An 18,489-nucleotide genomic window follows, 5' to 3' on the forward strand; every position below is an offset into this window, starting at 1 on the left:
GAAAATTATATATGTGATGCCTGAGAATTACTGTCAAAAGAGAAAAGCCATGAATACATGGGGGATATCCTGTCTTCAAGGTAAAGTGCTATACGATTTCAGGTCGATGTTCACCCACCCTATCCTCTGACTCTCTTCAAATCCAGAGACAGACTTCTTGGCCACTCTAGGTACCAAACACATTTGGTTTCTAATAAAATCAGGCTTCCAGCTGTAGCAAGATATTCCAACTGGTGGAAATCAATCCAATTGAAGTACCCTTGAGCACAAATCAAATGAGACTAGACTGCAATTGAGGAAAATTATAGTCATAACTTTGCTTTAGAAGCTAAGTCGGCTTCCTCTCTGCATGATCTCTGAAAATGGTATGGATGCTCTCGGCTATCAGCAATGATGCAGGTGCCAGAACACATTTTTGCTAAAGAGCGTTATTAAAATGTCTTTATCTATCTGGGGTGTGTCATTATTATTAAAAACAAAAGCAGAGGAGAAAGCAATAAAGTCAGATCACATTCAAGGGGTTCCAGGCCTGACACGCTAGCACTACTATTAATGCCAGCATTATGGTGGGTTCCTGAAGCATCCTGTCAATCAACACAGATATGCCACTGGTGCAGAATAGCTAAAAAGACTACTTTTCATAAGCAAGGGAGCTCTCCTACTGCATTTCCACAGGCCATTTCCATAGCTTGCTGTCTTGTAATTGTGCATATCAAACAAGGTATCAGATACTTCCATACTCATAGTATCATGGAACATGGTACAAAAGGGAATCTTGGGCACCACCTCCCAAATAACTGTCTACTCACATACTTCCAGCCCTCCATTTAATAGGAGAGAAAAACCAAGCCCCACAAAGATCAAACGAGTTACAGAAGGTCACAAAGTGAGTTACAAACAACCAGAATTAAAATCCAAGCCCAGAACTCTTTCTTCTCTGGAACACTGTCTCACTGCTCATCGGCAGCTTCAAGGTAGTTTTCCATCAGAAGTGAGTAGGGTATGAATAATAAATAAATAAACAGTACTCCACACCAAATCCCCCAAAGGTAACTAAGTACAGGACAACTCTGCTTTTAAGATGCAATTAAAATGCAGCACATTCCTGGAAACAGATGTTCCAGAGACAATCATCCTAAGGCAGACCAAGCCGACTCCACCCAAGCGGGAAGCACAGGCAGAAATCATCACACAATCTGAAGACTGGGGGGGACAGATCCAAGGAGGCAGGAGGTAAAGCCTATGGGTCCGTTAGGAAATACCAAATAAGAAGAAAATGTAGCAGGTTGAGAGGTGGTTGCTGCCTCTGCATAAAAATGGAGCCCATTAAGATATCTCCCCATTTGAAATAGGGAGATCAGAAATCCTTGGTCATCCAAATTCTGTTTCTTTTTATTTGAATTCAGTTTTATGAACATTTACTGGAATATCTGCTATGCTACGTGCCAGGCATGAGGTTAGGCACATACACAGTGGTGGATCAAGTGTCCAAGGTTATTGCCCTCAAATAACTTATAGTCTTATGGGAAAGACAGACCAGAGAGGGATATTCCAATGAATGTTTTTAGGTGATGTGCTAAGGATCAAAAGATGCTCTAAAAGCACAGGGAAAGAACACCTGTGCATACCTCTTCTATGGTTTCCTCCTGCCTGCATGAACCACCAGCCCAGCAGTTTGGGTGGCACTGAGCTCATTCCCAGCTCTGGGGGTGAGTCCATCCCTCTGGGTCCTAAGCCAATCAACATGCAACATCTCTGGCCCCAGTGATTGGTTCCACTTGAGCAAGTGGTACAAATTCACCCAACAAGAGTAAAGCCCACTTTCCATCCTTGACTGGGAGAAGAGAAGTTCCCTATTCTGTGTAATGTGGAATGCTGAGTATGAGGCCAGAAACTTCCATGGCCATTATATGGCTGTAACTGGATGCTGAGGGGAAAATCTGCAGTTGTCCCAGTTAATGCTCAAAGGAGCAGAAGTAAACAATAAAAGACTGTCATTGTTGCGAGTCACTACATTTTGAAGTGGTTTGTTCCACTGTCCTAGTAACTGAAATAGTGAAGGTGGCAGGTGGGATTGAGTTGGATGATGCAGAGCCTTATGAGTCATAGAAAAACGGTTGAATTCTAACCTGCGTAGATTGAGAAGCCTTGGAGGCAACCTAAACCAGTTAACTGTTGAGAAGGTGGCTCTTTCCACCATGAGAGCCAAAGTGAGAAGGTTGGTTGGTGGAGGTGGGGTGGCAGTGAGGATGGCAAGAAGTTGACAGACTCCAAATAGTCGCCATTTGGCAAACAGAATTAACGTCGCAAAACACAAGTATGATGTTGCCATTGTTACAGTGGCTATTATGAGCACCACACAAAGCCAAACAAATAAATGAAGATTCTAAGGTGGTTAGGGAGGAATGTTTCAGATAGAAAGTGAATAAAAGCTCAGCAGCCTGAGGTGCTGAAGAAACCAGGAATAAAAGTGAGGGCAAGCAAGCCTCCCTAAAGTCTGCACCCATCGCTGTGAATATTCAATAACTGCCCTTGAACTGACTAGTTCCCATTATGGTCCTCGATCCTAAAAGCCCTGATAATATAGCTGTGAGAGCCCTGGGGATTCTGGCAGGAAGGCACTGTGTCGGCCTTCACTTTTATACAATGTGTATTTAACATTGTTCCTGTAGTAGACAGCAGCAGTGATTTTTGTATTTTGTTTTTTGCTTTTCTGCAGTCGGGAAATTTCATTTGATTTTTATCTTTGACTTCTATACATGAAAAGGAGGCAATGAGAATCTGCCGGGAAGACAGGACTGTGGTCAAGGGAAGAAGGACAATCAGTGCTCAGTCAAGGAAGAGAAAATCAATGGAAACCCGGTGAGGAAAGGGCTTGGGTCTTTATAGGATTTTATGTTTTATAAAAGTACAAGCAAAGCTGAAACTCTACAACCGTTTCAGAAAATATCGAATTAAATTTCTTATAGAGGTATAAAGAGTCGAGACAAGTTTAGCCCTTGACATGGTAACTAACACAAAGTAAGTATTCCATAAATATTGGCTCCTTTTGTATGATTCCTGCTAAATGTTATGGTTTTAAGATAATCTTGGGTTATTGTTGTTTCTGTGGAGGGAGACAGGAGTTATTCCTGGAAGGCAAAGTTATTTGTGGTGACTAGCTAGAATGGTAGGCAAGTAATTCAACAATGATGGTGCCATGTACTTCATCTTAAAGGAAGGAGGATGCTCTGAGAGCTATAGGGGCAGAGAGAAGTGACATCCAATCAGACTGAGAGTATCAAAAATTTTTTCTTTATTAATGGGATCTTGAACTGAATTTCAAGAAATAAAGAGTATCCAGCCCACCTCCAAGATGGTCCTACCTCCTTGTATTTATATTCTTCAATAGTCTCCTCCTACATTATACCAGGGTTAGCCTACGTAAAAAAGGCAAAAAACCTTCCCGCTTGATCTTTCACTTGGCTTCTCTCTCACATTCCCTAGGATAACACACTCTGGATAAGCCAAATACCAAGAATGAGTACATTCAGACAGCCCTATGGAAAGGTTCACGTGTTGAGGAACTCAGGCCTCCAGTCAACAACCAACAAGGAACTGAGCCTTCCAACATCTATGTGAGAGAGCTTAGAAACAATTCTCTAACCCCAGCCAACCCTTGAGATGACTACGATTTCAGCTGACAACCTGGCTGCAACCTGGAGAAAGAGCCTGAGCCAGAACTTATCAGCTAAACTCTTCCCAGACTCCTGACCATTAAAACTGTGAGACAACCAACATTTATTATTTTAAACCACTAAGATGTGGGGTGATTTGTTACACAGCAGTAGATAATCAATACAAGTAGGAATAAACTGGATACAAAAGAAATGTTAGAAGACATTCCAGGTATAAGGAATAGCATGTACAAAGGTAGCAAATTATGAAATAATTAACTTGGGTCCTCATTCAAGCATTCTAGTAAGCAAGTGGCCAGACTTAGAGGTGAGGGGTGAGTGGCCAAGTCATAAAGGCCAGGCTGATACATGAACCAGAACTTGAAGGCCAAGAAGAAGCTCCAATGGACTTTAAACAGGAAATTATTATCTGCACATTTGCATTTCTCTCTACAAGGAATATTATGGTGGCATTTGGAAAGTCCAATCAAGCAGTGCCCTTTCTTTCTCCCACTCCATCAAATCCTTCCCAATAGCATTTAAACCTAGAGTCTCCTGTTTAGAAAAATTCTACCTAAATTCCAGATCTATACCTAATTTTACATAGTCATCTATACATGTTACATAGATTTTATTCACTTGTCTTCAACCCATTTGGGTTTCTGTCAAAACTATTCTTGCTAAGGCCATTAATGACTTTCAGGTTGGCAACTCTAATGCTCAGTTTTCAGTCTTCATCTTCCTAGAATTCCCAGCAGCATTCCACTCAATAACACCATTCCTTCCTTGAAACACCTTCCTTCTCTTGGCTTTTAACATATCATACTCTTGGATTTTCCTCTATCTTCCTAGGTGTTCCTTCTCAAAGTTCTTTCCTTTAGCTCCTTCTAAAGTTGGCATTCCCCAGGAATAGATCCTGAGCTCTCATCTCTCTAAACGTCATCCTAGGTGACCTAGTTCACACCCATGACTCTTATTACTACCCATATACTACTGACTCTCCAGATTATATCATTGCTCCAGGCCTCTGATCTCCAAACCTGTATATACACCTAATTACTATAAACCTGTGCTTGTTGCTTACATAAGATCCACAAGTGCATTCTCCCGTAATCTACTCCTTCAAATTGGAAGAATTACAAGCTGAATTCCAAGCAAGTATCAGCAAAGTTCTGCTCTCCTGCACATGCAGGTGCAAAGGTAGCTCAAAAGTAGCTCAGGCCAGCTGGTACAGGTGGAATGGAAAGTCTGAAAATTCTTGTGATGTAGTCTTGTGATATATATATATCCTGACTAGTTCTCTTTTTTGGACTTAAATTATTTAGTAAAGATCTCTTCAAAACCAGACCCATCTCTAGCAAAATCTAGAGAACAGATCAGCAAAGTGCTTGGGTCAGAGTTGGAAAGAACAATTCACTCTCCAAGTTCTCATTGAGGTGTGACTGTACATAGCAAAAGATGTCCTCGGAGATAAGTCAAACATCAGGGACACTACTCCAACCCCCTGGTCTCCAGAAAGCTCTTTTCTTGTTTTAAACTTTGTTGATTCTGAATTTAGATGTACTAAAGGAGGCTACTTTATTCCTAGCATGGCGTGTTATGCAAGAACACAAGTATACCTGCAAGTCTACTCAGGAAGTATGGCTTTTAAGAAGGATGTGGGGCCACCTGCTCAGGCAAAAACTGGGTAGCTCTCAGAAGGAACCTGCAGAAACACTCGGCAAGGTTACACTGACTTTGAAATACCATGTTGGTTTTTAACTGAAGTTACTCATAATGTGGAGTAGCAAGTCCAATGAAACACTTAAATCCATCATGAAAATAATCAATACTTCCTAAGCATAAAAGAAGAAAACAAAAACATTTACCAAAAAAAAAAAAAAAATGAAGGAAAAGATCAATTGTTTGGTTTGCTTTCATAAACATTTAAATCTTCTGTGCCTGAAAAATTAAAATTCAAAGTAAGAAAAAAAAATTGTCACCATGTCAGGTATCATGAGGCACAAGGCAGCATAGTCCCACAATTAGTTCCAGCTCTGGGACAGTGTTTTTGTTTTTGTGCACTGTACTGAGGATCAACCCCAAGGCCTGGGCATGATGGGAAAGTGCTCAATCACCAAGCTGCACCCCACAGCCTAGTTTGGGTTTTGAAATACCCCAGGCTGTGTTCCAGTCAGCCCACTCACAGGTGCATGACCCTGAAATCAACTTAACAACAGCCTGAGCCTTAATTTCTTATCTACAAAATGGAGATTAATACCCACTGCAAAGCATTTATTTTGAGACAGGTTGTTCACTGCACAAGGGAGCATCACTAAGGGAGCAAGTTGGAGTTAAAATCCAGCTCACTTTACTCCCCAAGCCATGGGGCCCAGAACAGAACTACTCCTCTCTAGAATAATATGCATACTTTCTCATTTGTATTAAGGAGTCACGTTAACTAGTAGTGACCAGATGATAATTACATAACAAACATTAAAATTGCATAGCAACTACTATGCTTTATTATATTTACAATTATATAATGAAACTATAAAAATAATATATATAAAGCACTTCAATCCATGCCCAGTACACTATAACAGTTTATTTAATAGGGCAATTACTACAAAGAATAAGAATGGCCCTTCAGAACTATGAGTAATGATGTATATAGACAATTGACAAGGAAAGTAAAATTCCTAATAACCAGGTGAAAAATATGCCGTCTAATAAGTAATCAAAGAAAACTGAGTTAAAACTAGAAATCATCTTCCTTTAAAAGCGGAAAGATTTTCTGAAAAGTCATAATGAAAGCAAAATTGTGAAGTAGACTAACTTCCCATGAGACAGATAGCAGAATGAGTTGTTAGCCCCTCTCTAAACAAATTGGATATGAAGAAGCTAGAGACCACCTGTACCTTTCAGGTCTTGGTAATTTCCCTTGTCCAAATTTAACCAAAAGATGAAAAAAAATGTCCTTGTTGAGATTCAGTGAGAATTTATATTTGAGAATATTCACTGTGGCATTATTTATAACGATTAAATTTTGAAAATAACCAGAATGTCCAAAAGTGGGGGATTGGTTGCTCCAAAATTGCTGATCAATGGAATCAAAATAAGGGGAATGAATGAAGAAGTTCTTCCCTAATCCTTCATCATTCCTCTTGTGCCCTTTAATTAGTGTGCTCCATCCACCTTTGGGTGGATGTTTTTCTTCTTCTTTTGGGAAGCAACCAATTGCTTGCTGATAGGTTATAGATGGGCTCTTGAGTCAGGTGCCCAAAAGACGGGACACAAGAGGAATATTTGTGGCCCATGGTTTACTGAGAGGGAGTGCCCAGGAGAAAGGCAATAGAGAAAGAAAGATGGTACAAGGGAAGGAAGTAGGTGAGGCTTTGGTTGTGGGGACTTTGCTTCAGAAGACCCTCAGGGAGCTTTGTGTGGAGCATGAAGCCTACCACAGAGCTGGTCCCCACTTGAAGCAAGGACTGTTCTTTGGCAGCTCCACAGCAGATATTATGGATGCAAGCTAAGATGCTGAAGTTGAGAAGGTTCCTGTTCCACTGATGGCAATTCTGAGCAGAAATCAGCTAGGAATGATCAACTCCCAACCCTGACAACTGGTCTGCTAACAGAGATCAGAGCAGGGCTGTAGCAGCGTCCCTTACAAGTGGGGGCAGGTAGGGTATTCTGCTTCAAATTGCAGTCTATGATGCATGGTAATTATCGGAGTAGCTCATTTACCTGTGGAACTCTGCCTACACATTCCTGTGTCATCATGGAGTGATCTGTTCACTTGCTCCTTATACCATATCTCGTGAAAAAAGAATGCTGGCAACTGGCTTCAGTGAAACGCAAGTGTCTGGATGTTCTTCACAGCCTGGAACCTGACAGTTTAAAGATGCATTCTACTACCTAGGTGGCAAAACTTCTGCATAGCAAATAAAAGCCTATTGAAAAGCAAGCCATTGAAAATGCAAGGGATGCCACTTTAAGATTCAGGAAGGTGACAGCTTTTAAACAAATTGGCCAGCTTGTAAAGACAAGAAAAAAAAAAGTTAAAAAGCAAGACAGTTTTCTTCATTCATCTCTTTTGGGATGGTGAGCAAAAAGGTATATCTACCCAGGAAGCCCAGAAGTTACCGGGGAAGGCTGATAATGAACAGGAGTCACAATGGTGTTTCCAGCTCCCTGCCCACTACCTAGAGGTCCTGGGGAGAACTGAGGCTCCCTGGGCTGCCACTAGCTTCTCTAGACAAGGTAGTGGTTGCCAGGGCCAAGGGACAGCTTGTTGGCAAGGCCACCTCGGCTGGCCTGCCCCATCTAATTAGTATTAGCCAGTACTGCGTGCTCCAGCTCACAGTATGTGCTCAGCCAAGGATAATTTCCTTCCCACACAATGAGGAAAAATAAACAATTTGGGCCTTGCTCTGCTGTGTCGCAGTTCTTCCTAGCCAGCCCCAGAGCCAAGCCACTGAAGTGTACAGTTTGTGCTCCTGTCTGAGGGGCTTGAATAATAATCCTTGATTCTTCTACTCACAGAATTCCAGTGCCCTGGCATAGTCCCCCCCCCGTTCCCCCTGCCTCCACTTTCCTTTACTTCTACCCCCTCCAACTGCCTGTCTCAGTCCTAACCCAGTCCTGTCCAAAATAAAAGAGCAAGTTCCTCAAGGATTCTCTCACTGACCCGAGCCAGGAGTGCTGGTGCAGCAAGGTGCTTGATGCATATCAGCAATCCAACCAGTGTGTGCTGAGCACCTGGTGTGCCCAGACCCAAGAGTCAGACATCTGAGTGAGACAGGGACCCTCATGGCCTTGCCCTCTAGTGAAGACAAAGGTACTAAACAATGAGCACCCCAGTTTGCATCTCAGGGTGTTACAATGATAATTTATTTTTCTGTAACTCAGGCTTATTCTATACTTCTGATTTCTTTGCAGTTGTGTCTCATATCCAGGGGGTTAAGGATGGGGGGTTACTATCTAATCATAGTAACCCGGCACAACATCCTTTGGTTTTTCCAGTATGTGCTATGATATAACTCTGGCAAAGAATAGAAGATAGGCTCAGGGTACAGAAAGAGACTGCAGGAAAGAAGATGAGTTCAAGGTTTTTTTAAGTGTCTGGGACATGATGATGAACCTGGCTGGGTTGGGTAGTAGTGATGAGGGGAAGGAGGAGGGTAGGGAAGGAAAAGAAGTTTGTGAGGCACAGGTTATGGTATCTGTGACTGATGAGATGCTGGGCAAGGGAAAGGGTGACACTCGGGGTGATGCCCAGGTTTCAAACTTGAGTGACTATGTGTCAGTAGCAGGCTATATGTGAAATGGGGGTCTGGCCTGGGCAAGTGCAGAGCAGCATGTGAGTTCCACTCTAGGGACCATGATTTTGATCGGCTGGGGAGATGACTTGTGCAATTGTCTAACTCAGGTCAGGAAATCACAGACATGGGCAAACACAGAATGCTAGTGATGATTCTTATCAGGTACCTGAACAGGATCACTAGGGAGAACTTGGAGCTCCAGATGAAAAGAGAGCAAAGGACAGAGGCCTGCATATCACCAGCATGCAAGAGGCAGATACAGAAGTGACACTGGTGAGGAGCTAAGAATAGGGTGAGCACAGAGTCACAGGTGAATCAAAAGGTGTTGAGAAGGACGGTTTCCTGTAGGGCTCTTTGCTGTAGAGGAATGATAAAACTCTGTGACTATGTGACAGTCACAGCCACCATCACACATTGTTGAAGAACCAGCAGCAATGTAGCTGATACACATTTTCTTTTCACTATATTTAAAATACATTTGAAAATTACTAATAAGTGGAAGTAAAAAGGAGAACCAAATGGTTAGTTAGATCAAAATGGGGTCCTCAGCCTCAAAACTACTTGTTCCATACATGTCAGTGATTTGTGCCTGTGCTGATAATTCATATATGATTCATAAGAATCCCTCCATTTTTATTCCTTAGAGGGCAAGTGAATGCCCAGAACAGGCAAAGGAAATTTCATTTGAAGAGGTGTATTAGTCAGCCTTCCAGGACTATGACAAGATACCTGAGATAATAATGGTGTGTGTGTGTGTGTGTGTGTGTGTGTGTGTGTGTGTGTTGGTATCGATAGCCTCTCTTAGTCTATAATCTCCAGGAAGCAGAACAATATCTGGTTCTTTCCCTCAATAGAATCTCCTGTACATATTAAGCCTCAATAGAATCTCCTGTACATATTATATGTTTATTTCCATCATGTTGGATAAATGAACCCACTCTTAAAGAAAAAGAGTAAGTGAATAAAAATTCCTAAAATCAGGAACATTTAGGGAAAAACTGATGGAACATACCAGGTACTGGAAGATGGATAGAGGTGGGGAGCAAAGGTGATAAGTGAGCTGAGTTTATCATAGTTTTTCCCAAAGCTAACCCTGTGATGCAGACCTGGTTGTGGTGCTGTAACAACATTCACACACAAACCCAGGTTCCCCCAGAAACTGATCTTGAAGTAAGCGTTAGGATGCAAGTAGTTCTGGGGAAAGATGATCCCACAAAGGCACAGACAAGGGTGGGTAAGTGAGTCTAGAAAGCCAGTAGAAGGTGTGCTGACAAGTGTATTACCACTGTGGGTCACTAGGGCTCCATCCTACTAGGAAGCCTCTAGGATACTCTGACGAGTGTGCCTTAAAATTGACCCAGTGTTTATCCACCGTTGCTCCCCAACATTGGTTGAGGGCTGCTGCTCCATGAAGCATTTACCCCCTGTGTACAGCCAAGGATTGGTGTGCTTCTGCAGCCTAGGATACCTGCCAGCAACAAGACACAGGAAGTCCCTGGAGTATACAGAGACTGTGTGCAAGGAAACATGAGGGAGAGCTAAGGAAACATGAGTTGGGCATTGATAGACACACACATGTGCACAGACACACACATGAGCACACACACATGCAAACACACCATGAGAGGGAAGGACTGGCCTTTTATCAAGGTCCTGAAATGAACTTACTTACTGGACACCCAAATGATTCAACATTTAGAAGGAAATGGGCCTTTTACTTTAAGGGCAGTGATGATTCTACAGAAGCAGATCAGTCTCAAAGTACATTTGGAAGTAAAATGGAAAAATCCATAATCATCTTGACAGGATCATGGGCTGTTCCAGGAATAGGTGAAACAGGAGAAGGCGCTGAGCAGAAACAAGGAGAGAAAGGTAGAGCATTAGTGGGGAGGAGGGACGGAGAGAACTGGATCTGGGGTGAGTGAACACATGCTGGCCTCCTTCTGACCATGCTGGGCAGACATCTGAGCAGTGGTTCAATGGGATGACTGGAGGCACAAGTGTGGAATAGAGGACTTCCCAAAAACCTTTCCAGAACAATCTAGAATGGCAACAGGCCTGAGACTGCCAGTTAGAAGATGGCAGAGTCAAGGAATGTCCGACCACCTTTGCTCTTACAAATCCCTCAAGACAACCAGAGGAGAGACAGAATCCAACCTCATTCATGGCAGAGTGAGGGAACATCTGTAAAGCTGAGCCACAATAGATGAGGAAGAGCAGCCAACTGCAGAAAATGGCAAACCCTGAGGGGAGAAATTAACAATCCTATCTTTGGATGAGGAAGGGGTAGGTAAACTGGCTGGGAGAATTTCCCTGGATTCTGCAGAATCACAGAAATGACAAGGCAAAGCACCCTAAAGTAGAATTATATCCAAACGTTCTCTCATTACAATGCAATTACTCTAGGAATGAATGACAAAGTCTTTGAAAACACCACATGTTGGGATCTATGGGCTATAGCTAGAGTCTCAGAAAAATTCATAATCTTAAGCACTTGTGTTATAAATAAGGATGAAGAAAACAAATTATGTATGCATTCCCAAGGAGTTATTAAAAAAGGAAAAATAAGCCTAAGTAAAACAGAATGATGCAATGAATAAATAAAACCAGTATTCCATAAATTATGAAATAGAAAAACAGTGAAATTACACAAAGGGAGATAGAGACAAAAGAAAGAGAAAATATTTTCAGGAAGGAAAAGACATCCAATAAAATAGAAAATAATAAGCTTGGGGTAAAGGTGTAAAGCACTAACAATGAAAATATAGAGGATGTATTAAAACAATAATAGATGATTTTGATAAATTCTACATAAATAATTTGAAAACCTAAAGGGAAAAAAATGTCCAGTAAGACACAAATTACCAAAACTGAACTCCACAGAGACAGACAATTTAAATAGGCTACTCTCAAAGAAAGGGAAAATAAAAATAGAAAAAGATTGTTGAATAGCTACCCACCACAAAAACACCATGTCCAGATGGTTTCCCAGGGAAAACCTACCAAAACTTTAAGACATAGCAAAGCCAATGCTATTTAAGTTGTTGCAGAACACAGAAAAAGAAATGAATATTCCAAATGCTTTCTATGAAGTCACCACTACACTGATACCAAAATTCAATAAAGATAATACACAAAAAAATAAAACAACAGACTGATCTCCCTTATGTTGACAAAAAAACACCTAACATAGAAACATTAACAAATGGAATCCAGCAAGTGGAGAACTAACATAACATGATTAATTGAAGTTCATGCCAAGACAAAAGGACAGCTTGATATTACAAAATACATAAATGTAATTAATCATACTGATAAGTCAAATTGAAAAGTCATAAAAGAGAGGCTGAAAAGAAATCAGATAAGATTTATATTTGCTCTCATTCCAGTTTGTGTAGGCCTGAGGCATTTCCTAGGACACAACTTTCAGTTTAAAACCAGGAAATCCTCAAGCAAAAAGGGACAAGTTGATATGCTAATTTCTGTACAAATACATAAATGCTTCCTCATCGATAGAGATATAGAGAAACATGGCTAGGAATATATATACATCTCAATCCAGACAGCAACATCCAAGAATTGCTATAAATATTACCAATACAGGCAGGAAAAGTCAATGATGTCCACTGATACAACATTATTTTAAGATTGTTACAGAGGTACTAGCCAATGCAATTAGCTAGGAGAATAAAATTAAATTATAAAAAATTAAAAAGGAGAAAATAACATTACCATTACCTGCAGATAATATAATTGCATACCTGAAAAGCTTAAGAGAATCAACCAATTTCAAACAATGAGAAACAGGTAAGTGACCTGGTGTATAATAACACAAACAATGGACAGTATTCCTATAGGAAAACAGCAAACTCTTTGGAAATATCATAGAAGGGAAAAATGCCCTTGACAAGGGTAGCGAAAATATAAAATATCTAGAGATAAATATGGATAGAATTGATTCAAATTAACAAGATATGCAAAATGTATGAAGAAAACTTAAACTGAAGTAAATAAGGAAAAGAAAAATTGCAGAAATGAATATGCATACTCTGCCCTTGAATGGGAAGACTGTCAGTTCTCCCAAAAGTAATCTATTCAGTATATGTAATGCACGGAGAATGAAAATACCAAAAGGATACAATTTTTAGAACTTGAAAAACTGAATTTTGAAAAGTCTCTGGAGAAGCAGGAGACTAGGGTTTTGAGCTGCACGAAACAACAGAACTTCCAAAAAGCAATTGCTGTTCATCTTTCCCCAAAGCTGCCATGGCAAACCCCATGCCTTCTTTCCCCTGTCCCTCTGTTTCTCAGCCCACTCCCTACACACACACACACACACACACACACACACACACACACACACCTGCTGGGTTTTCTCATTTTCCCAGGTTCATCCTTTTCCACTAAAAGTAATTTAACCTGCTTTTAAATTCTATTCCTCGCCTTCCCAATACTCTCCCTGTGCACAGCAGAAGGCACATGTCAACTAAGCACCAAGGTCTCTTCTCAGGAGGGAGCAGGGAGCAGATGAAGGAGAAAGAGAAAGGGAGAAAAGGGACAGAGGGAAAGGAGGACTGAGAGGACTGCAAAAATACCTCCTCCCAACCTTTTAAGTATTGCAAGATGTATATTGCCACAATACTCTAATACACAATATATTAATTAGTTTTGCAAATAGCAAGCACTAATAGTATCCATGACTTTAGTGAGACAGCCAATAGCAAATAACCACCATGTATATAAAATCTACAATTTACAAAGCACTGCAGTAAAACTATAATGTGGTATGACAACTATTGTTATTTCCAGTTTGTAGATAAGGAACTGGAGCTTAACAGGTAAATGACTGAGTTACCAACATATCACAGAGTGACACACACCATTTCTACTCACATCCCAGAGGCCAAAGGCAAAATGAGATGCTCCAAAAATGAGATGCAAACTTTTAAAAATACCGAACCAAATAATCAACATTGGACTAAATCCTTCTGTACAAAAACTGGCATTGGGAGAAATTAACCTAATATTTGTGTATAAATTTAGCATAAAAATCTCTGATTGGGGAGATAGCAATGAAATAAGGATCTTTTAATACAAAGGATGAGAATAATAGACATCAAGATCTTTCCTCTGTATATTGGTTTGCTGGGGCCACAGAAAGCTCAGAGCATCTGCTCAAATCTAATTAGAAACTTCTTATCTATTGATATTGTAGGTAAAAAATTGAAAACGCATGCACATAAGGTACATAAGCTAGAACTTCATTTTTCCGGTGACTGACCAGATTGTTGTTGTAGTTATCTTTTACTTTTTTCTCAGGCCTAATATTTATACATCTTCTCTTTTACCTTTCTCTGCAAAATTGCAAACAGGATCTAAAAATATGACCACGTCTGCACTACGTGCCATCTGCAGATTAGCTATTTCCAGTGAGTGATAACAGCCACATTCCATTAACTCCACACTTCGTTTGCTTGTCACTGTATCAGTCAGGATTTGCTAGGTTAGGCTGTGGTAACAGTGCCAAAATATCTGTGGTTTCAAGCAATAAAGTTTATTTCTTGCTCATACAATATGTTCCATGTGGGCTGGCTGGGGCTACACTCATAATCAGTCAGGACCCCAGGCTGATGGAGATCCCATCTCAACTCCCATTTCCATGATCGGAGAGACAGACAATGGGCATATAACAATTGACATGCTAACTCTGAAAGCCTTTGCCCAAAAGTGACACACACCATTTCTACTCACATCCCAGAGACCTAAGGCAAACCACCTGGCATGCCTGAGCACATTAGACTGGGAAGGTATGCTGCCCTCAGAGGAAGGGGTACCAAACATTTCTGAGCAGTAGTATAGTACAGCCATGTCCTCTTTGTACCTAAGGCCACCATTGATTAAAAAAAAAAAAACAGAGTTCTACAAGAATACATTGCTTAGTGACCCACCAAAGAGTGAACCAGTGCTCTGATCATATTTGCTCTTGGCTTTTCAACCAGGTGGAAGTGAGCAGGGACACTTACTTGTTCTAGCTGGAAACTTCTGCAGTCTTGGGAAGGAGATGAGAGGGAAGCAAGTATGAGAGAGGAGATCAATATTTCAGGCACAACTCAAATAAAGGCTCTATGTTGTGTGAAAAGGGCATAATTGGAGAGGGAGAAAGAAGTAAATGAATACATTGTTGTCTCTGCATTTCTCAAGCTTCCAAATAAAAACGAGTGGGTCAAGGTTAAATATCTCAAATACTGCACAAGTACCCATATTCAAGTTGGTCACTTAGTACATTTAAGCTATAAAACTTATGATGACCCATGAAGATTAGCTGTTTATTTTATAACTCTAGTACAACAACACCAGTCCATTCCCATTTTCATGATGCTGTTCAAAATTAATTTTCAAGAAACCATCTTCTCCTTCCATTTTGAAACTTCATTCATTGTCCTCTAGGTTGATGTCTATTTCATTCTGTGTCTGCTGTGTTCTCAGTTTCATATATTCTTTGATACATACTTGCACACAAAATAATTTGCTTTTCTTCTCATTGAGATCACTGCATTAAAGATGTGTGTGTGTGTGTGTGTGTGTAACACATGCACATAGATACAGAAAAAAGGAGGGAGAGAAAAGGAGGCAGGTAAATGCAAATTCAATAAATGTTTAAATTTTCTTGGCAGCAAGTAAAATCCTGACTCAAACTAAATTAAACAGCGAGGAAATTTATCATAACTATATATAACTATACCCTTATAGCTATATAACTATATATTATAGCTAATTATAACCATGTAGACTTCCAATAGAACTACAGTCCAGAGGCAAGATGAGCTTCAAAATTAATTTAATCAGAGCTATCACAATGTCATCAAGAATGCGATGCTTTCCCTCTCTCCACTCTGCCACCCTTTGGGTTGGCATTATGCTTGACCAATGACAAGATGGTTATTTTCTCTCCTTGTTGAGGTCCTATGAAATTGTTCCCAGAATCCCTGTAACACAATTCCCCTCACATTTCACTGTCCATAATGGTTCATTTCTGAATGGATAATTGGCAAAGGGGAAAGAGCCTCCAAGGTGGGTTCAGGATGGATGTGTAAACCCAATTGTAACACCAACCGCAATGTACAACACATAACAAGATCCTACTCAAGTCCCTCCCCTTCTCTGGCTCTCAGTTTTGTCTTCTGTAAGACAAGGGGCTGAACTGGATGGTTTCTAAGTTCTGTTCTATTCCCTGAGTTCTGTTTCCTAAGTCTTTACAAGAAAAAAAAAATGTGAGATGCAAATCACAATATCTCTCCTACATTTAAATTGATCATGTGCAAAATGGGAGAATAAAATGGACCTCCTACAGTTTTTGGACAGATCAACTGAGGTATGCAATGAAAGGACCCAGCACTATGCATAGCGCATGTACTTAGTAAATGGCGTAGTAGTGATGGTCATTATTTTATTTACTACACACACAAAAAATGTGTAGTAAATAGAAGCTTAGGGACTCATACAAACAGAACAAGGAACTACTTTTTCAAAGAAAAACAAACTAATTCCCTCTGGGATCTTTTGCTTTGTTTTGTTCTATTTTACTCTGTTTGGGGTAGTTATTTAACTTAATTCTCTTAAAGTCACCTGAAAATAACTTCATGATTTTCAAGACATATTTCCAGAGGGGAAATTACATTAGGATTGCTACACCCTTGTCACTATTAACTGTTATTTGCATCCAAAGAGGAAAGCATGTCATTTAAATTCCAGAAGCTGAGTGTATAATTTATGTTTCTAGGAGCACAGGCATGTTTTCTTATTGTTCAGCCGACTCTGCCTGTATTTCATAAATCACTAGTGCATAAAATTATTGGCATTTAAACAAATGATTTTCAACTGTTTTCACTGTCATCTTTGGGCTCAGTTGTGATATTCAATGGTTTGACTAAGTAAAATATTTCACTGTAGTATCTAGGAAAGATATCTTTGCCCCTATGCAGCCAGGGAGTAGGGAATGCTTCACTTGAGAGTGAGGGGAAATCATATCAATTCACTCTCCTCAAGATACCTCCTCACTTGGGTATGAACTATTTACAGAGCATTACAGGGTCACCCCTTTTGAAAGGACTACCACAAATGCAAATGACAAATGATTTCTGATTGGCCAGAAACAAAAAGAATGACCATTTCACCCATGGAAAGAAATCTTATTCATTAAAGCTTGGAAACTAGTGGTTTTGAAAAGCAAAACACTAAATCTGCCAGAGCGTTCTATTAGCACCTTAGCTCTACCCCAGTGGATTTAAATAATTCAAAATAATTCACGTTGGACTGTCATGGTCAGTGCAGAATGTGTGGGTCCTAAGTGTGATGTTTGGAGAAGAGATATTTGTTCATAAATGGGCTCATAAATGCAGAGTCACCAGGAGACTTACCCGTGTTTCTGTTTATCCTGAGAACTAAAACAACCCACTTTGCTGCTCTTGTGTTGGACAAATCTGGGACCAAACCCATTTCTTCTTTCTCCTTATTAACTTCATGGAGGAATATTTATACACAACATGTGTTTTCTTTCCCCTCAATGATAAATAATACTAGGACCAGGCAAAAAAATTATTTAACTACTAAATCCAGAAAACATTTGCATCCACAAGATAAGGCTCTAAGATAATGAAACAAATCACTTTTGAAAAATAGTAACTGGATCATCAATATCCACACCTCAAGACCTTCACCTCTCTATTACCTATTGTCATAAACTCTGTCCAATACCAATTAGCTTACAATAATCCAGTTCATGTCCTAAACCCTACAAATATTCTCCTGACTTCCTCCTTCTAAGCAATTACAAGGACTTTGCCAAGGTATTGTTCTCCCAACTGTAATAAGTCGAATAAACTTAGTGATGCTTGATTATCAGGCCTCTCCAGTGGTCTTTTTTAGAGCATCAACAATGTACAATGCTTTCCTGCAGGAAAAAAAAATCTCTCAGAAGATGTGACAGAGCTGGTGGAATGGGACTTCAAATCTTCCTTCCTAATAAATTCCCATTTCCTAGTCAATCATAATCAATCAATAATTATTGTTTTCTACATACAGGACTCTACACCAGAGATTACACCAAGATGTCAAATCTACAGGGCCCACACAATAGCCCTGCAGACAGATAAAGGACTGAGAAGTTGGCCAGCAGGAGCAACCAGTACATGTCTTCACAAGGACAGTGCACACCTGGACTCCAAGAGGGCCCCAGGCTTGAGAGACAGAGAAGCCACTGGAACAACCTGCTTATACTGTCCCTATTACTGCTCCTCAAGATGTTCCTCCTCAGCTCTCCTCCAGGCCCTTCTACTGAAGCCAGAACATGACTGTTTCTAATCCATGAATATATTAGATATGTTTGCTTCCCATTCAATTGCAAGAGACAATAAAAGATGTTTGAAAGAAAATCCAATTAAGTATTCAAAGGATTGGAAGGGCCAGAAGAGACCCAAATAGCTAATCCTTTGTCACTAACCTCTGTTCTTCCTCATTGCCATTCAAATTCT

This window comes from Urocitellus parryii, chromosome 3, assembly GCF_045843805.1.
Source record: "Urocitellus parryii isolate mUroPar1 chromosome 3, mUroPar1.hap1, whole genome shotgun sequence".
In the NCBI taxonomy this organism is placed as follows: Eukaryota; Metazoa; Chordata; class Mammalia; order Rodentia; family Sciuridae; genus Urocitellus; species Urocitellus parryii.